This window comes from Vicugna pacos, chromosome 10 (assembly GCF_048564905.1).
Source record: "Vicugna pacos chromosome 10, VicPac4, whole genome shotgun sequence".
In the NCBI taxonomy this organism is placed as follows: domain Eukaryota; kingdom Metazoa; phylum Chordata; class Mammalia; order Artiodactyla; family Camelidae; genus Vicugna; species Vicugna pacos.
The window spans coordinates 67454823-67469453 of NC_132996.1; the positions used below are offsets into that span (position 1 = coordinate 67454823).

Genomic DNA, 14631 nt, shown 5'->3' on the forward strand with positions numbered 1-14631 from the left:
AGGCTCTTATTTATTTACAAAGTTTATTTTAAAATCTCCCTAATAGTAGCACTGCTTAGTACTTGGGTTTTTTCTGTGGGCCTTGTAAAATCTATTTAGCAATCAAAGATAAAGGAATTCCTGCTGGGAAAGACAATAAATGAAAGTTTTAATTAATTTGATCTTATACCACAGAGATTTTATGCTCTGAAAGTAGGTAACCAGTACTATAGTACAATTTGGTGAGTAATACTTACGAGAACCCATGCATTCCTCTACTTTGGACGTTATTTAATATTCAGACCAAAACTCATTATATGGTACTGGAACCCTTGTCTTTTGTTTATTTGAATGATTACTTTCCTGTTGGCCCTCACTAAATTACTTCAGATGTCTGTTCTGGAATCTTAGAAAGTGTAATTTAAAAAATATATTAAGCCCTCCGAAAGGAACTCCCAACCTCTAAGCCAGTACCAAGTTCTGCACTTCCTGTATGGTCAGTGTTAGGTGCTATGTTAGGCTCTATGGTTTTTCAAACTTCTTTTTTAACAATAGAGCCCTTCTTTCAAATGAAATCATACACAGAGTTGTAATATTTAAAACAAAAATGAGATTTTTATTAAGATAAATTTATAAGTGAGATTATACCATTTACTTTATTTACTTTTTTTTTTTCCTGTAAAGGTTTTATTATGCACAGAGTAAGAAGGGGGTTTAGTCCTCAGCAGCCACTTCCTCTCCTCATGGCATCCAGAACACTGCTCAGCTCTTCCTGTGAGGGCACAACTCAGGTCTCGCCCTGCACTAACTTGCTGTGCTTGGTGAGGTGCCCTGCTGGCAGCTGTGCCTTGGCTTGCTCACGTTCTGGGTCACCTTGAGGCCCACAGCCAGGGGATACCACAGAGTCTTCAGTACCTGTAGCGGAAAGCCACCATCTACTTTTGGGGGGAGGGTAGTTAGGTTTATTTATTTATTTATTTTTGATGGAGGTACTGGGGATTGAACCCAGGACCTTGGGGCATGCTAAGCATGCACTCTATGACTGACCTATACCCTCCCCCCACCATCTACTTTTTATAAAGGCATTTCCTCATTGAAGACCATGGGCAGATTATTTAATCTTACTAAATTTTAATCCTTAAAATAGAGATAGTTACGGTGCTTACTTTATAACAATAGTGCTAGGATTACATGTGAAAATGCCGGTAATACAGTGCCCAGCATATAGTAAGTATCCATTTAGCACCAAGTACAGGAGCTGGCATATAGTTAGGTACTGGGTAATTTCTTGTTAGTGAATGAATTCTTAATAATTATCAGTGAAAACATCGAGGCTTTTTATAAGCTCAAAAATTTGAAATAGCAGTTATGGATAGCTGTTATACTCAAGTAATCGAAGATGGTTGAACTTGGAATAAGGAGTACTAAATTCCCATTGTTGCTTTATAGTGTCTACAAGTGTGACTTTAAACAATTAAGTTACATCACCTTTTGGGGCCTCAGGTTTCCTGTCTGTAAAGTGAGGATGTTGAAGTAGATGATCATCAATATCATTTCAATAATATGATTCCCTAACTCCAGAATAGTCTAGCTTTCTTCATGAGTTATTATCATAATTCTTCAAGGTAATTCTTCTGAATGATGAGGCATATAGAAATTAGGCAACAGAAACGCCAGTGTCTAATTCTGGTAAATCCCTGGTTTAGTGTGACCTTAGACAACTAGCCAATTGGTTCAACATCTTCCTTTGTTAATATGGTGGTAATTATTTTGCCTTGTTTCATAGTGTTGTAGTAAGTAAAGTACTGTATAAATACTAATGATTAGTAACTCTCAGCTGAGTTATTTAATGTAGTATAAGAGGTGAAAAGGGGTATGGGAGTTTAGGATATTTGTCACTGACCAAATTCTATGATTAGTAGATATTTTTAGATAATTAAAGACTAGTATAACTAGACCATGAAGCTGAAAGATCTTCCTTTGTGGATTTCAGAATTGAAAACCTTTAAAAATTATCTTATATTATGAATAAATATTTTAAAATATAAACTGTAGTGAAATATACCAGTCTCTAGTTCTAAGCGGTATATCTGGGTAGTCTTCCTTTTCAAAGTAAAACCAGTCCTGTAATTATGTCCTGCCTAAAATTGTTGGGGAAAATAGGCAGTAGAAACAATGGGGAAAAATGGTATTTTATTTTTCTCCTGCTGTTTTATGGTATATTGTGTATAAGCTCCTAATGAAACCTGGGTTTCATTCCCTTTATGATGATTATAGTTAGTTGTTCAGTAGTAGTGGTATGATCTGTGGTATGACTAATCACTTGGAAAAAAATTAGATCTCTACTTCATACACTTAATTGGATGAAGACAGTTTTTTGAATTTTAGTATCCTTATTGACAAGAGTGCAAGAAAATAGGTGTATAATGATAGGGTTGTTTATGACAGTGACAGATATCTCAGTGCCTTAGTTAGAGACTGAGTGTGTTATATCCATGCAGTCAAATATTACACAGCCATTGGAGTTACAGGCTGGTGTTTCTTTTTTTTTTTTAAGAGAAAAAAAAATAAAGAAAAAGTACAATAAGAAATACACTTATATTTCTATATGTAGAATTGACTTCTTTTAATTATTAATTAGTGGTCATATTTGCTTCCAAGTTAAAGGACCCTTTGATTACCACCTGACCTGCTCTCTTCTTCCCCTTCCCCAGAGTAACCACCATCATGGAGCTAATAACATCCTTCCACTATGTGTTACATGTGTATATGTAGAATTGTTTTGTGCTTTTAAAGATTTATTGACCTCATTTTTGTTATGCAGCTCATTTCATGTAACATTAGGCTTTTTAACTGCTTTCATGTTGAAATATATGTAATTGTATTTATTTTAACAGCTATATAGTAATCTGTTTTATTACTGTGTTATTTTCCTTTTGATTAGGATTTGGGTTATTTTCCATTTTTTACCATTTTAGACAGTGCTGAAATTAACATCCTTGTTTTTACATATGCAGCTATTTCTGTAGGGTCACTGTGCCACTGCCTATTTTTTTTTTAACATTTTTTATTGATTTATAATCACTTTACAATGTTGTGTCAAATTCCAGTGTTCAGCACAATTTTTCAGTCATTCATGGACATATACACACTCATTGTCACACTTTTTTCTCTGTGAGTTATCATAACATTTTGTGTATATTTCCCTGTGCTATATAGTATAATCTTGTTTATCTATTCTACAATTTTGAAATCCCAGTCTATCCCTTCCCACCCTCCACCCCCCTGGCAACCACAAGTCTGTATTCTCTGTCTATGAGTCTATTTCTGTCCTGTATTTATGCTTTGTTTTTGTTTGGTTGGTTTTTTTTTTTTTTTAATGGAGGTACTGGGGATTGAACCCAGGACTTTGTGCTTGCTAAGCATGCACTCTACCACTGAGCTATACCCTCCCAGCCACTGCTGTTGACTTCACCTCTGGGTATGTGCATTATTTTTCTAGATACTGTCAATTTGCTGTCAAAGTTGGAGTTTCTTCTGTTACGTAAATATGTTCATAATTTATTAATAAAAAGACTACATTATTGAACACATAGCAGAATTTTGTTATATGATGAATGCTTAAAGTAGAAAAAGAGTTAGAAAAGGTTTTCAGAATAATACCTATTTTAGTATCATTAAAAATGAATCTACATACTTAGACACAGTGAATCTGAAGTAAATTTTTAAAAAGATCACAATGACTTTCCTTGCAGTATGGCTAAGTAGGCTTTTACTGGACCTGACCTTTCTGTATATAACTATATACTCTGGACAAAACTGTGGGGGCAGAGGAAAGCACTGGAAAATGAGCAAAAGCAGGCAGATTCTGAAAAAGGGCTGACACTTTTAAGAAGAGACAGCATGAAATTAGTTTTCCATTTCTTCTGCTTTTAGCCAGAGGACAGGCTGAAGTTGGCACCTGGCAGGTTGGTTAAAACTTTCATAGAAAACTTACCAGAAGACAGAATTTGGGTCGGCTACAGCCATTCGATGACTAGAAAGTGAAAGGAGAAGGAATCTTGGAAAGGAGAAATCCAGATGGTTGAAAGCCTCAAATTCTGAGTATAAACTCTCTGTATAACCTTCTGTTAATCCCTGAACTACACAGCTGTACAGAAGACTCCAACCAGCCCAGCTATAAGTGAAAGAACTGAACTGAGATTTGAGGTATTGCCCAGGAGACAAGAGTTTGCAGTTTGGGTCTAGCCAAGTTTAATTGCATACTAAGACAGAAATACCAGTGCTCTGCAGAGGGATACAACAGAGTCAAGAGGCTATACAGCATGATAGTCACAATGTCCCAAGATATAATCTGAAACTATTTTAAAAACCAGGAAAATATAACCCAGTGTGAATCAAAAAAGACAACCAACAGAAACTAACTGTTTAGGTTAGAGTTGAGGGACAGGGATTTCAAGGCAGCCACTGTAATTGCTCAATGAAGTAGAGCATATGCTTGTGTTGAGTGAAAACAAAGGAAATCTCAACTGATAGGTAGAAACAAAAAAGAGCAAAGTAGAAATTCTAGAACTGTAAAATACAGCACCTGAAATTAAAATTCACTGCATGGACTTAACAGTAAATCAGAGATGATAGAAGAGTCAGTGAATTTGATGATAGATGAACAGAAAAATACCCAACCTGAAGAACAGAAAGAAAAGCTTTGGGACCTTTGGAACAATATTATAAGGTCTAACTCATCTGTATACTTGGAGTCCCAGAAGAGAGGAAAGTGAGAGACTGAAGAACATATTTGAAAATACAATGGCAAAAGAAATTCTCAAATTTTATGAAAAACACATTTACTGATCAAAGAAGCTTAGCAAACACCTACTAGGATAAGGACAAAGAAAATCATACCTTGGTACATGTGTCAGAGGTCTCCACAACCACCGTCAGGCTCAGTGATTTGCTAGAAGGACTCAGGATTCAGGAGCATTTACACTCACCATTAATGGTTTATTACAAAGAAGGACACACATGAGAACTGGCGAAGGAGAAAGATACATGAGATAAAGTCCGGGAAGAACCAGGTGCAAGCTTCCAAGTGTTCAGTAGAGTCACACAGGGCTCTCCGTAGTTCTCCCATCAATGATACGTGACAGCATGTGCAAAGTATTGCCAGCTGGAGAATCTCACCCAATCCGTGGTATCTAGAGTGGCACACATTGTCCACATGACTGACTGCAGCTTACTTAGACCCCAGCCACCCAGAGCAGGAACAGGTGTTTGCCATGAATCACATTGTAATGGTCACATTGCTACAGCATGGCCATGGCCCTAGGCATGCAAAAGCACTTATCCGCAAGAATATTCGAAGAACTCAAGAGTTCATCTCCCAGGAGCCAGCCAAGGGGCAGTCCTGAAGACAGGCCTTTCTTTGGCATGTGCAGTTTGAGCATTCCAGGTCTGCTGAGTTAACCCTCTTGTGCACAGTATATCTTAATCAAATTGCTGAAACAAAAGATGAGCAAAAGACAGATTAAAAGGAATGACAGTTAAAATTAGAGCTTCTAACCAGAAACCAGATGCCCAAAGACAGTGAAATAACATCTTAAGTGCCAAAAAGGATTAAAAAAAAAAAAAAACCAGATTTTTCTAATCAGCATAAATACCCTGTAGGAATGACGGCAAAATAAAGACACTTTTAGATAAAAGAAAACTAAGAATTTGTTACTAGAAGATATGCACTAAAAAAAACACTAAAAAAAAGTTCTTCAGATTGAAGGAAATTAATATCAGGTAGAAACTCAGACCTTTAGGAAGGAATGAAGAGCACTGGAAATGGTAAATATTTAGATAAATATAAAAGACTTATTTTTTCCTCTTAACTTTCAAAAATATATAGGAGTGTTCAAAGCAGAAATTACAATGTGTGTGGAGATTATGTTTATTTCACATGACAAAAGACAAGATTATGTGGACCTCTACTATTACTTTTTCTGTAAAGTAGTACAATATTAATTTTAAGTAGACTGAAAGTGAAGGATGTATATTGTAGTCCCTAAAACAACCACTGAAATAATAAAGCAAAAACTTATAGTTTAAGAAGCCAGTGGATAAATTAAAACCTTCAAATAATCAAAAAGAAGGCAAAAAAGGAAAAACGGGAACAAAAGACAGGGGAAATGGGAATAAAATGGAGACTTAGGGCAATCATATCGTATGTTAGTGGGCTAAAGACCACAGTCAGTAGAGTGACAGGCTGCATAAAAATGCAAGACCTGTCTGCTGACTATAAAAGATGCACTTTAAATATAAAGACACATAGGCTGAAAGTAAATGGATGGAGAAAGGTATACCAAAAAATATATAAATGTATGTCATGCAAAAAATAAGCATAAGAAGATAAAGGGTGTTACCAGAAATAAAAAGTGACATGTTCTCATGATGAAAGATACCAGGAAGTCTCAGTGGTTGTGGATGTGTATGTACCTAAATAACAGCTTCAAAATACATGAAGCAAAAATTGACAAAGAGAGGAATAGGCGGTTCTTTAATCATAATTGGAGGTTTTGTTACCACTTTCTCAGCAATGATAAACCAACTACACATACACACAAAGATCTGAGCAGCATAATCAATCACTTGGACTGGTACGTGGTTTTCCAAATCCACAAGGTGTACATTTACCAGTATAGACTATGCTGGGCCATAAAACAACTTAGTAAATTTAAAGGATTAAAATCATACAAAATATGTGCAAAGACCATAATGAAATTAAATTTTAAAACAATGAAAATAAGATACCTAGGAAAATTCCCAAATATTTGGAAATTAAGCTAGTCACTTTTATATGCTCTAGTTCAAAGAAGAAATCATAAGAAAAATTTTTTAATGTTTTAAACTGAAAGACAGTGAAAATACAGTATATAAAACTTGTGGAATGCAGCACTGAAAGGGAAATTTATAGGTCTAAATGCTTATATTGGAAAAGAAAAATACCTACATTTAATGATCTGAGGTTTCAATGTAAGAAGCTAGAAAAAGAAGAGCAAAGTAAACACTAAGTAGAAGGAAGGAAATAAAGATAAGAACAGAAATCAAATGAATAAAAAACAAAATTAACAAAGGCAAAATTTGGTTCCTGAAAAGATTAACAAAATTAATTTCTTGACTGAACAGGAAAAAAAGAGAACACAGATTACCAGCATCAAAAGGGGGTTATCATTTTAGATCCTACAGATATTAAAAGGATAATAGAATATTACGAATAACTTTGTGCCAACTTAGATGAAACAGAAAAATTCCTTGAAAAATACAGTTTACCAAAGCTAACAGTTTCATTAAATTCATTATCAAAAAGCCCACCAAAAAAAAAAATCCAGGCCCATTGATTTTACTGAGGGATTCTTTCAAGCATTTAAGGGGAAAGGAGAGAACACTTTCCAATTCATAGACTAGTATACATGTAGTATGAAAACTAGAGGACACTACAAAGAAAATTATAGACTAATGTCCATCAGGAATAAGAAGATGAGAAATCCTTCACAACATATTAGCAAGTCAAATCTAGCACTGTATCAAAGGTTAATGCATCATGGCTAAGTCAAATTTGTTCCAGGAATATGAGCTTGTTTTAAGAACCAATCAACATAATTTGCCATATTGACATAATAAGAGAAGAATTATGTGATTATTTCACTTGATACAAAAAATGCATTTGAAAAAGCCTAACATCGTTTTCTGGTAAAAATTTTCAGCAAACTAGGGATAGAAGGTAATCTCCTCAGTCTAATCAATGACATCTATTAAAAACTACAGCTGACCTTCTACTTAATGCCAAAATATTGAACACTTTCCCCTAAGACTGGATATAAGCCAAGGATATACTCTCACCTCACCATTTGTATTCAGCATCATACTGGAGGTCCTCCCCTTTGAATTAAGACAATAGAAATAAGGGGAGTGACAATTGGAAAAGAAATTGTTAAACTGTCTTAATTTGCAGATGACATAATTGTGTACATAGAAAATCCTGAGAAATCTACAAAGCAACTGCTAAGACTAATAAGCAAATTTGGGGGTGGGGTATAGCTCAGTAGTGGAGAGTGTGCTTAGTGTGCATGAGGTTCTAGATACTTGGTTAATATACAAAACTGAGTTTTGTTATATACTAGCAACAAATAATTAGAAAATGAAAATTCATAAAAGTTAATTTACAATAGCATCAAAGCATTAAATAGAAATACATGTAGTCAAAAGAAAAAACATGTAAGACCTCTATACTGAAAATTACAAAACTGCAGAGAAAAGCTAAAGAACTGTCTAAGAGGAGAGCTATGCTGTGTTCATGGATTGGAAGTCTCAATATTGTAAAGAAGATAGCCCTACCCAAATTCACCTATGGATTCGATAGTTTTAAGTCCCAGAAGAAATTTTCTGTAGAAATCGACGAGTTCCCTCTAAAATTTCTCTGGAAATACACAGACCTAGCAAATGCAAAGCAATCTGAAAAAAGAACAAAATTGGAGGACTTGGAATACTCACTTCCAGACATTGTAAAACTCCAGTAATAAAGACAGTGTGGAACTTGCAAGAGTCAACAAATAGATCAAAGAAACAGAGAATCCAGAAATAATACATTACCCAAAATTTGGCAACTTAAAACAACACAACTTTATTATCTTACAGTTATCTTGTATCAGGAGTTCAGGCACAGGTTAGCTGGATCCTCTCCTCTGCATTTCACCAAACTGACATAAATTGTGATTCTGAAATCTCCAGGTGTGAACCAGGGTTGGGATCTCATCAGAGGCGCAGGGTTCTCTTCCAAGCTTACCGACTGTTGGCAGAATTCAGTTCCTGGAGGTTGAAGGACCAGATCCCCATTTTCTTGCTTACTGATTCTGCATCTGGGGTCATCCTCAGCTCCAAGAGACTGCACTCAGATCCCGGTCTTGTGGCCCTCTCACAACATGGTAGCTTACTTCTTCAAAGCTGTCAGGAGTATTTCTCTCCAGTCTGCTGCAGGAGCTCAAATAACTGCAACTTAACCACAAGAGTAACTATTCCATCATATTTACAGGTTCAGCTCAAATTTGGGGACAGGAGGAAATTTTATGCCAGAAATGTACACCAAGGGGCAAGAGTGGGGGGCATCTTAGCATTCTGCCTACCACAATCCCTTCTTCACACGGTATGCAAAAATGAATTTAAAATCAATCAGAGGCTTCAACATAAAAATTAAAATCATATGCTCAATATCACTAATTATTAAGGAAATGCAGATCAAAACTAAGAGGTGCTACCTTGCACTGGTCAGAATGGCCATCATTAAAAAGTCTACAAACAAATGCTGTAGAGGGTGTGGAGAAAAGGGAATCCTCCTACACTGTTGGTGGGAATGTAAATTGGTGCAGCCATTATGGAAAACAGTATGGAGGTTCCTTTAAAAAAAAAAAACTAAAAATAGAGATGAGTAAGTATAGCTCAGTGATAGAGCGCTTGCTTATCATACACGAGGTCCTGGGTTCAATTCTCAGTACCTCTGTTAAAAATAAAATTTTAAAATTGTTTAAAACCTAAAAATAGAGTTGCCATATGATCCAGCATTCCCACACCTGGGCATATATCTGGAGAAAACTAATTCGAAAAGATGCACGCACCCCAGTGTTCGCAGCAGCACTGTTTAGAGTAGCCAAGATGTGGAAGCAACCTAAATGTCCATCAACATATGACTGTATAGTCAGAATGGCCGTCATTCAAAAATCCAAAAATGACAAATGCTGGAGAGGCTGTGGAGAAATGACACTGCTGGTGGGAATGCAGTTTGGTGCAGCCACTATGGAAAACTGTGGAGATTCCTCAAAAGACTAAGAATAGACTTACCATATGACCCAGGAATCCCACTCCTGGGCTTGTATCCAGAAGGAAATCTACTTCAGGATGACACCTGCACTCCAATGTTCATAGCAGCACTATTTACAATAGCCAAAACATGGAAACAGCCTAAATGTCCATCAACAGGTGACTGGATAAAGAAGATGTGGTATATTTATACAATGGAATACTACTCAGCCATAAAAACCAACAACATAACGCCATTTGCAGCAACATGGATGCTCCTGGAGAATGTCATTCTAAGTGAAGTAAGCCAGAAAGAGAAAGAAAAATACCATATGAGATCGCTCATATGTGGAATCTAAAAAACAAAAACAAACAAACAAACAAAAACAAAGCATAAATACAGGACAGAAATAAACTCATGGACAGAGAATACAGACTTGTGGTTACCAGGGGGGTAGAGGGTGGGAAGGGATAGACTGGGATTTCAAAATTGTAGAATAGATAAACAAGATTATACTGTATAGCACAGGGAAATATACACAAAATGTTATGATAAATCACAGAGAAAAAAATGTGACAATGAGTGTGTATATGTCCATGAATGACTGAAAAATTGTGCTGAACACTGGAATTTGACACAACATTGTAAATGATTATAAATCAATAAAAAATGTTAAAAAAAAACATGACTGTATAAAGAAGATGTGGTATAAATACACAATGGAATACCACTCAGCCATTAAAAAAAAGGATGAAATAATGCCATTTGCAGCAACATGGGTGGACCTAGAGATTATCATACTAAGTGAAGTCAGAAAGAAAGGAACAAATACCATATACCATATGATGTCACTTACATGTGGAATCTAAAATACGACACAAATGAACTTACTTATGAAACAGAAACAGACTCACAGACAGGAAACAAACTTATGGGTACCAAAGGGGAAAGAGGGTAGAGGGAGGGATAAATTAGGAGTTTGGAATTATCAGGTACAAACTACTATATATAAAATAGAGCCTACTGTATAGCACAGCTATATTTAATATCCTGTAATAAACCATAATGGAAAATAATTTTTTTAAAAATTAAAATCATAAAACATATAGAAGAAAGTATAGGAGAATATCTTCATGATTTAGAGGTAGGCAAAATTCTCTTAGGTCACAGAATGCACTAGCCATAAAATAAAAGATCAGTAAAATAGTTTGTTTTTTTTTTTGAGGAGGGAAATCACTAAGTTTATTTATTTACTTAGTACTGGGGATTGAACCCAGGAGCTCATGCATGCTAAGCATGTACTCTACCCCAGAGCTTTAGCCTCCCCACTAAAGACTGATAAGTTAGACTTCATCAAAATTAAAACTTGCTCATTGAAAGACACCACTAACAGGCAAGCCATTGACTAGGAGAAAATACTTACAAAACATGTATCTGATGAAGGACTAATATCCAGGAAATATTTAAAACTACATTTCAACAATAAATGGGCAAACAACACAATGAAAGAAATTGGGCAGAAAAGATTCTGACACTTCGCAAAAGATATACAAATAACTGGGGAGGAGGGAAATAGCTGGGTGGTTGAGCACATGCTTGGCATGCATGAGGTCCTGGGTTCAACCCCCAGTACCTCCATTAAAAAAAAAAAACTGCAAAACATAAATAAGAGTAAGAGGTCTTTCCTCTAAATACACACGCACACACACACAAATAACCAATAATCCAATAAAAATGTGTTCAGCATCACAAGTCTTCACATAATTAAAATCAAAGTAATATATCACTACACATCCAACTGAACAACTAAAGTTAAAGACTGACAACAGCTGATGTTGGCTGTGGAATAACCAAAATTCTAATGAACTTTGGTAAGAAGGTAAAATAGTACACTCACAGAGAAAGGAATGTGACAATGAATATATATATGTTCATGTATAATTGAAAAATTGTGCTCTACAGTGGAATTTGACACAACATTGTAAAATGATTATAAATCAATAAAAAATGTTAAAAAAATAAATAAAATTAGTACAGAAAGATTGGTCAGTTTCTTAGAGAACTTAAACATGCACCCTCCCTGTGACCTAGCAACTCCGCTGTAGAGAAATGAAAATGTGTTCATACAAACACTTGTATATGTTCATAGCAGTTTTATTCATCACTCAAAGCTGGAAGCAGCCAGTTGTTCATCGGTAAAATAATACATAACCTGTGGTACTGCTGGTTATCTTTTGATACTTGTAATAAATATGGATGAGTCTGAGATATAATGAAAAGTGAGAGAAGGAGTATAAAAATTCACACTGCATGCTTGCATTTATGTGAAATTGTAGAACAAGCAGACGTCTGCATAGGAAAAAGAATCAGCAGTGATTACTTCTCTGGATGTTGGCTGGGAAGGAACATGAGGAAACTCTGGAGTGACGTTAATGTTCTGTGGTTTGATAGGGTTACATAGGTGTATGCATGTGTCCAAACTCAGTGAATGTATTGTATATTTCATTGTATATAAATTTTACATTTAAAAAACCTAAATATTGAACTTTAATGGTATGCAAGCTGAAGTAGATTTTCTGATATTTGTCACTTACTTTGAGATACATTTAAAAAATGGAAAGAAATACAGTAAATAAAAAAATAAAATGGACTAGTGGACAGATAAGAGGAACAGATACATAAGGAAGTATAGTAAAACATTAATGGTAGTGGTGATGACACAGCAGTGAATACTTAATGTCATTGAACTATATACTTAAAAATGGTTGATGGCAAATTTTATGTTATGTATATTTCACCACAATAAAAAATTAAGACGTTAATGGTAAAATCTAGGTAGTGATTATATGGGTGTTCACTCTAAACTCTTTTTCGACCAACTTTGCTACATGTTAGGGGAAAATTAAATGTTAAGGGGAATAAAGCAGATGGAAGAAAACTGTCGCAGTTACTGAGCAGATTCCCATTGTTTCCATGGGGCAAACACTCAATAGAGCTGCTAGGGAAATGGAGAGGATAAGATCTCAGAAGTCAAGGTTATGTGTATTACATAATACTTTATTTTCCTATTAAATTTTCTTTTGCCTATTACTGGTAAAAGTTTTAGAGACAGCTTATGTTAAGAAGAAAATAATTTTATGTCACATATTGTGGTAGTCTGAAATGATGCCACTTACCTGTTATTACCTAACAGACTGTCAAAGAAGCATACAAGTCCAGTTGAATCGTAACCGCAGGAGAAATGTCACCTTGCCATACGTGACTGGCATGGATGATTGAATTAGAAATAAATGTGTGCAAAGGGTACAAAACCACTTTTTACACTTGATGAGGCTTTCACAATTATTAACAATTAACTAGTGTTTTGTTCAATTTTAGATCGGATCTGATGTCTTCTGCAGACTTAAGTCTAGACTTTCTCAGTTGGAGATTAAGTAGTTGTCCAACATGTGCAAAGAACCAGCCTGACTAGAAGGAAAAAAGATAGAAAACTAAAGCCAGAGTTTTGTGTCTCTGTCCTTTCCGTCATGATTCAGCTCTGCATTTGTTATCTTTCATTACATATATGTGGGGTGGGAGGGAATAGGTTTACTTATTTATTTTTTAGAGGAGTATTGAGGATTGAACCCAGGACCGTGTGCATGCTAAGCGTGCATTCTACCACTTAAGCTATATTCTCCCCACTATCTTTAATTATATTCTTTAGAAAACCTAGTTCAAAATTTCACTTTTTCAGATCCATGTGGCCATTCTGTTGGGGAGTCAATGCCATTTTGCTTTCTATGCTTTTGAGGACAAAGGGATGTTAATTACTTTAATGAATGAAAAGCTATTTTTTCCTAACAGTCTTTGAGAGGAATGCTAGTTTGAAAGGGGTTCCTACAAATTTACGCATTTGGCCAGATGCATCCATGGCCGAAAGCATGTGTGTCTGTCTTTGACAGTGACCATTTTGTATTCTGTCAATGATCCTTCTGAGCCATTTTGAGGAGACTGTCTTTGGTGAGAATAAATCTGTATTAGAGCAGACTGTTAACCCATTTCAGCAGCCACACAATTTGGATCTGAGTTTATAAACACATTATCCAATGTCTTTTGCAGCTCAAAGTGGCTTCGTTGACTATGAACTATTAATGTAAAAGTAACCAAAGGAAATAATCAGTGTGAAAATGTCTATTTGGTTTTCTTTACATAAATAATTATTCATATGAAAATTACCCATTTCCCCTTTTGTTAGTGAACAGTTCCTCTTTTGTAGTCATAAATCCTTTTTTTTCTTTTAGTTATTTCAGCCACACTTAAATCTTAGAGATGTACATTTACAAATTTTGAAAAATTAGTGTACAGAAGATAGAACATGTTGTATAGATCCTTAGTTGGAGATTTATTCTTAAAAATGAACTAAAGCTGTTGGACTGCTAAGCCTTGAAGTTTCTTGCACATCTGTTCCTTTCCAGAATAAGCATTTGAGCAGCCTTTCTTTTCTTCCTTGGAAGTGTATACTTGGGAGATAAGTGGAAACTTGCAGGGAATAGCTGAAGTTGGAGTCAAACCAAGAGACTTCCCTAAATTTAGTAATAAAAATCAATGGGTCAACAAGGTTTGTTGCTGTTCTCATTTGAATTGGCAGGAACCAATTTTTTTCCCCTTAGCCTTGAGATTACCATCGGGTGTGTTAGTGCCCTCTTTTGGTGTAAGAAGAGTACTGCAGCTAACATCCTTAAATACGGGCAGAGGTAGGCATCCTTTAAATTTTTAAAAATAAAAGCAATATCCTCACATTGCAGAAGATTTGGAAAATAAAAGGAAGGAACCACTCA

At 35.4% G+C, this 14631-nt stretch overlaps 1 protein-coding gene across 3 annotated transcripts in view; it reads left to right on the top strand.

Moving 5' to 3' along the window:
- The window catches only part of RTN3 (reticulon 3), a 56285-nt gene that overhangs the window by 25892 nt on the left and 15762 nt on the right, over nt 1-14631 (top strand). The window lies entirely within an intron of this gene.